Source organism: Brienomyrus brachyistius, unplaced genomic scaffold (assembly GCF_023856365.1).
Source record: "Brienomyrus brachyistius isolate T26 unplaced genomic scaffold, BBRACH_0.4 scaffold68, whole genome shotgun sequence".
NCBI classification, from domain to species: domain Eukaryota; kingdom Metazoa; phylum Chordata; class Actinopteri; order Osteoglossiformes; family Mormyridae; genus Brienomyrus; species Brienomyrus brachyistius.
Window position 1 is genome coordinate 814991 of NW_026042343.1, and position 7415 is coordinate 822405.

Here is a 7415-nt window from a genome sequence, read left to right on the forward strand (position 1 = left end):
ATTTTCCTTCATATTGTTCTACTGAGGAAGGCCTGCGTGTGTTCTTGTCTGAATTGTGTGCTTTCCTGTGTTCGCACACTTGTGTAAAATTCAGATCTTTTCCAAATTCCATCTGTTCTTGGTCTGCTCATGGTCGAAGGTATGTCTAGTGTATGATCCGACAGCTTCATGCTGAAACTGAAGCAGGTTTATGTCCCTCTACAATCTCCGGTGAGTGCATGACTGTACCATCTTCTCATTGTTTTGAGGGTGGTCATAGCCCTTAACACTGGATGTGCATCAAAGCAGCGGGATTCGTTTTTATGTCTGCACGCCCCCCCCTCTCCTCTGTTGCGGATTTGTGATGTTGCTATGGGAACTGCAGCGCCCACTGCAAGTTTAGCTTCCTGGAAATCAATGGTAGTTTAAGTATTATGACCCAGAGTTATGTCTCATCTGTTAATATTAATGTAAGTTTGTATAGGATTTTCATTCTATATTCTTTTGAGGGCAAGCTGTAAACCCCATGCCAGTGAAGCTCTGAAGTCTATCCCCCATTCTTCTGCTTATTTATCATGAATATGCGTAGTTAGTTAACCTTGTTTAAGGACAATGTGCCATTATTCTGTCCCAGAATTAAGTGCCGATGCTGTGTGCTACAGCCAGGGCAGTATCTATGATGCAGGAAACCAGTACATAAATTTCCACGCATTAGTGATGCAAATGAAACTGAGCAGGCTTTGGAGCGGCAGCGACACGCCCCTCTATATTATGTCGTCTCCTGTTTTCAGCTGCTGTGCCAATGCAGTCCTTCTGAGTGGAAAGGCATAGCTCCTGGGCTCTCACGTTACATGCGGTACCAGCCATAGCTATAACCTCACCTGCCAGCCGTTAGTTTGGATCCTACTTTTGTGACTGTCTTTAGTGTCCTGCCTCTGGGAGGCAGGCAGCCCCATATTTAATCTCACCCAGCTCTCCCATGTAAAGACGGTTTGGGGGCAGCAGGTGGCATTGTGGTTAATTTCAGGGACCACCACTGAAAATAAACTCCTTTGAAACGTTCAGCTGAATAAATATATCTGGCGTAAAATCGTGGGCTGAACATGTTCTAAGTTAGGAGTGGCCAGTATTCCATCGGGCCGCAGAGCACTGGGGATTTTGCCAAAGGGGTTGGTTAATTTCAGAATATTGGTAACTCTCTTATAAGTGTCTCTTGGTTAGTCTGAAGCTAACATAATATGTGCATGACTATATAAGAAATCGCCAAATTCTTAGTAATTGTCACAAACAAACCATTTTAGGTTGGCTAAGAAGGTGTGTTTCAGGGTGCAAGTTCAGAAATATGTTTTACTGGGAATTTTGAGGAACTGTCCCACACACAAAGGTCCTTGCAGGAATGCAAAGCACTCATCAGACTTTGAAATGGAGCTCAGCTCCAAGTCTCATGGCAAACGGACCAGGTTCTTGTCGCATTTGTCATAACAGCGAATGGTATATTTCTGAATCATTCCAGTGGAAGAGCTTCCTTTGTCCGGACTTAACTGGCTGGACACATTGATTTGTGTCATTTGCCCCTGTGACTCCAAGCTAATAAGTGCATCACCGCTTTGATTAATGGTACCTTGTCTATGATTAATCATAAAGTGAGCATAGCCGGTCCTTCCTCCATGATACACCTTCACATCATCACTCTCTGAGCACCCACACTCTGCCCAACAGTGCATAGTATTAGGTTTTTCTCCATCTAACCTTTTAAATTAATTGGGGTGGCTGCAAAACACTGATTTAAATGTCATATCTATGAAAGGTGACAATCTGTAGATCCTTTCAAATGATTTTATTTGTGACATTTAAATGAAACAAATTGCTACCATATTTACAAGCATTAGAAGTATTAAGACACGACCAAAAGAAATCAAGGGAGCAGGTGGGTCAGATTCAGTTCAACAAAAACGAACAGACGTAGCAGCAGGTGCTTATCTAAATAATTTGGCAGTGTTACTTCACCAGCCAAACACTTAGATATGCCTGTGAGTTTATGGTTAAGCAAAGAATCTTATGTGATGACCTAGATTAACTTCACTCTTTATTCAGAGAATTTTGCAACAAATAATCATTATTCCGGGTATAATTAAAGTGAAACACTAAAGTAAATGTCACTTGGACATAATTCAAGTCAATAAAAACAGGAACTCAGTTCAATGCTACCTGACAATTGTGACACAAACAATAGAAACTATCTGTTAGGCTTTTATATGTGTCGGACAAAACAAAAATTGTTATACATACAAATGGTAAAGCAAACTGTTTTCTGCCAGTCTGTGTGTGTTAAAATGGGAGTAGGTTAAAAAATTACCTAGATATTAATGTGTGATGGGTTGAAAATATTTGTTGGGCTTTGGTTTCATACCACTAAGAAAATGTTATCAGATCTCCTGCAAGGCTTTTGTTGGAAATTAGGAATTTACTAGAATTACTTCCTCTGTTTCTATTTTGGGAAGTCATTGTTCCTGGGATTGTGGTGACCTAAATAGTCATGTTTTGCCCCATAAGGTGTACACACCTGCCCCCTGTTGGTATTGGCTGAAATGTGCTTGAAAAGCTATCATCATGTTAAACGAGTGGTTCTCAATTCTGTTTCAGAATGTTTTCATTCTACCCCTGTGTTAATCAGACTCATATCCTTAATAGGGTAATAATGAATGTCGCAGGTTAAAAGCAGTATAGGTTGAATTGAAGACATTCAGGCAGCAGGGGCGCCAGGAAAAGGATCGAGAACAACTGTGTAAAACCATATGGATGAATGAGAAGACAAATTATGTTGGATTAGTACTATATTCTGTTTCATCTTGCAGTTGGACTGTTTTCGCTGCAGTAAAAATAAGTTCTGTCAGATCAATTTTTGCTATTTTAAAAATGCAATTTTATTTAGATTGTTGGCTTTTGTTTTTTATTTTTCAGAGGGGGGTTTTAAGTCATTAACTTTGTGATGCAGAAAAAAAATGAATGTTTTCCTTCGCATTAAGTAATTAAAAACAAATCAACACAGAACTTAAAACACTTAATCTACACATTCAGGGGTGGAATAGAGAGCTTACAGCGAACCGCATTCATTCTCCATCTGTAAATGATTTTCATGTTTGGGGTCAACATGTTTTTTTCTATTTGTTGTCCTCTGAAGATTACACCTGCCTCACTGATCCCTGAACACACTATCCATCTGAACAACTCAATGAGTGAAGTCTAAACTGCTAAACAGTCCTGTATTTTCTTATTGACTCGGACTTGTGATTCATAAGTCGCGTTTTCCCCCACAACTGTGGCACTGTCTTCAGAGTTTAATAAATAATTATCTTGTCCCTTCTGTAGGAGTGAAGAGGTCAATTTCAAGGAGAATGGTTTTGTAATTTTTCCTCCTCTTCCAGCAGAGGGCAGTATTGAGGTAGTCATCCACCCTAAGAACGGCTGTCTAAAAGCGAGACCATTTTTTTATACAACACCTGAGTTAAAGAATGAAATTCTGCACCTGAAAATATGTTATCACATGATATGAAAGGTGTGATGCTAAAGTGATATTTCAGTAAAATAGTACAGTTCTGCTGGAATCATTGTAACCAAGCCTAAATTCACCCGTGACAATTCTGATCCCTCCAAAAAGAAATAATAACTAGCTGTTAGAACCAATCAGTTGGTTCTTGTGTTACTATGTGAAAAATGAGGAGAGAACATCAGTCAAGTAGCAGATGCCATTTTTTATTTGACTGCATTCACCCCACTCAGGAGGCCAGGGAGTTTATGACCGACAAGCACACTCACATTAGATCCTTTAGCAGATGAAAGCTAAACTTAGACCTGAAGAGAAATGACTCTTAAGAGTGCTATATACACCATATTTACCTTTGCCTGATTTAAAAAAATATTCGTGCATAATAATCCTGCTGAATGTCATGGTGACTCGCTGGTTACCCTGTGTTCATATTGCATATCTCTGCCCTGTTTGTTTGAGGTTTACATGCACGTCTCGTGTGAGAGAGGTTTTCTCGCTGTACTCTGACTTCCTCCTGCAGTCCAAAGACATGCACACCTAAGAGCCACTGTGAACCAGTTTAACACCAAGAATTCTGCATAATTAATCAATCGCAGCAGGTTACAAGATAGGTGACCCCTCTCCCAGTGTCTCCCAGTGTGAAAGCTAACAGGCCGGGTGAGAACTGAGAGCAAGAGCCAGAGTGCAAAGACGAATCAGTATCTGGGCAACTTCTCCCCCAGGCCACTACCCTCCTAAACACGGTCGCCTGAGAAGCACACAGGATTTCTTTGACAGTATTTGAATTCTTTCCCCATGACATCACCTAAACAAAGTGGTTCTACTTTTTGTACATGGCAAATAAAAGGACTCTGATGAAGATCCATTTGGAATTGTAAATTATAATAATGAGTATGAATACTTTTGATATGTCTATAAAACTTGTTACCCTCTTATTGATATTTTTTCCTCACCCTTGGAGATCTCACTCTGATCCACAATTTGCATATGAACATTGCATATGTTTTTCAAATGAAAAAGATCTGAAAGTTTCAGCGATTCTGTTGAAACAAAATCTGTTAGCTCAGAAACCTTTAACATGCTTGTACATGATTTAACAAGTATTTTTAGTTCAGACCTTGTGCTTTAATCCACGTGATGCAAAACCCAAATGTTTAACTTATTTTAATGGCCAGTTATCCTCTTTGCTGTTGCTATACCGGATTTATTTACATTCAACTTACGTGCTTCCCTCGCCACCGTAATTTGCATAGCATTAAGCCAGAATGTATTCCTGTCCTGTCAGGTGGTGGGAAAGAGGGGGTTGGTCAGCAGCAGTGCAATATACCCCCCAGCTAGATACAGTGCGGAAATGGAGGTGCATATTTACATATTTATGCAAGAAAAAGTTCAGAATAAAAAGCTTGTGTTAGCCATTCCATGTACTTATTAAATTTCACCACCAGCTCACTTAATTAGTTTTAAAAAAGTCAATGAGATATTTATTAGTCATATGAGGTGTGCTGGTACATGGGTTTATTGGATAGTTGCTACAAATACAGAGGTGATTGTAAAAGAAGTTTAGAAATGGCTAAGCTAACACACTGTTTGGCACCAACATGAAGATCATTTAAACATCAGTTTCTTTGGCTGTGAAACACATTTGCACAGTGCTGTAGATCAGGCCTCATGGCTCAAACTCGGCATCCTCACTCCTCCGAGCCAGGCCAGGCGTTTCCGTGCACTGACTGGTTCACACATTAGGCACAACTAAGTGAATCCTTGTTTTAGTATATTCAGTTAAAGAAACTGATATTTAATTGCAATTCTGGGAAGAAAAATGACTGGAACTTCTTGGCAATTATGTCTGTCATTTGACTTTTCATGTTTGAGGTGTAGCAGTAATCCAGTGGTTTCCTCCTGCAGTTCTATAAGATATAGAAGTGAATTGACATTTCTACATTGTCTGAGTGTCAGCCCTGTAATGGGCTGGTATTTCAATTATGTTCCCCTTGTTTGTGTCCCTTGCTTCCATGTTCTCTAGCTGCAACCCTGTCCTGGATAAGTGACAGGAAGATGGATGGATGGATGGATGGATGGATGGATATGTGATATTTACCTTTCTTCTGCATGCAAAATACAGAACCAAATTGCTGCACACTATATCATTGCTTGAATACATTGCAATTTTTGTGGTACTTCAGTGGGAATTAGCTAAAATTGTTATCTCTGAGCACCACACCAAGCCAGGTAAGAGCGGAAGATTTGCCACCGGTCAGTGAGTGAATTCACAGCTCCCTGGATGATGTTCCTCCTGTTCTGCTCCTAGGAGATTTTGTGATGTCCTTGAATGAACCCACCACGAAGTTCAGGCAGCCTCCAATTGAGACAGCATTTTTTTAATCCACAAGGTGAAAAGAAAACACAGAGAAAAGGATGAGAAGAGATCAGTTCGTTTTCTAGCTGAACTGATAAAGAATGCTATGAAATGCTTTTGTTGTCATTGTACAGGTAGGTAGTATAACAAGATTTCATCCATTTCATATCTAATCTCGCTCTGCTATGAGAAACCAACAGGTAAAAGGCAAATCTTGGGGTCACACATTAGTCTGACATCCCTCAAGCGATTTTTGGGGTTATAGGTCTTGATCAAGGAATTAAAAGTGACAAAGTTTCTCTGCTTGTGTACAGTTTGAACCAGCCACCTTCCAGAGTGCAGAGCCCTAACCCACAGGGTCACACACTGCTGACTGCAGGAGTATGCATAGTTAATTTATGTACTAGTGATCTTTAATCTCACCACTAATAACTGATCAAAAATATCACTTAGTATATAATTCATGGGGGCGGCATGGTGGTGTAGTGGTTAGCACTGCTGCCTCACGCCTCTGGGATCGAGTCTCCGCCTGGGTCACGTGTGTAGAGTTTGCATGTTCTCCCCATGTCGTCGTGGGGTTTCTTCCGGGTACTCCGGTTTCCCCCCCACAGCCCAAAAACATGCTGAGGCTAATTGGAGTTGCTAAATTGTCCGTAGGTGTGCATGTGTGTGAGTGAATGGTGTGTGAGTGTGCCCTGCGATGGGCTGGCCCCCTATCCAGGGTTGTTCCCTGCCTCGTGCCCATTGCCCCCGCAACCCAGTAGGATAAGCGGTTTGGAAAATGGATGGATGGATATAATTCATAAGGGTGCTAATAAATAAGTAATTTTGAAACAAAATATGAGAAGTAGTAAGATGTCTGCTAGTAAAAATGTTTACAAGCATCATAGATGGCAAGGAAGGGGAAGTCCAAGTCTTCTGTACCAAACAGTAGATGTCATATGGATGGATAACCTTTTTCTCAATAGTAGATGGTGATATGGTGCCGTTAATGGTTTTGTGAACTAAGCCAATTAGATCCAGCTGGACAATCACATGACGTCAGCCACCAGGGGACGACAAGCAGAAATTCACCGATAGCAGCAATAATTAGATCAGTACTAAGCACAGTTTAAATGTATTAAAAACTATGCGAAATTATAAATAATAGCTAAATTACCATTTTGTTCTGATACTACATCAAATTGGCATATGATTGTGCAGTGTGACAAAATGATTGACAGAGCATATTCATGATTTGCTTAGAACCATATTTTATTAGTACATCTGGTTCTGCAGTAGTTTTGGATCGTTATAAAAGAATACTTAACACATAACCATTAACCTAACATTTAGTTAACATGCAAGTAAATGAACATATTTAAGTAAATATTATGGCATGATTGTAGTTTGTGCTTTTTATCGGCGTTTTAGATTACATTAATTCAATTATTTTTGTAATGTATAATTTACAATATTGGCGACATGCAGATCTGGTTTTCCGGCAGGCGGGACTGTGGGGGCTGTACGGTACTACATCTTTAACACTGAGAA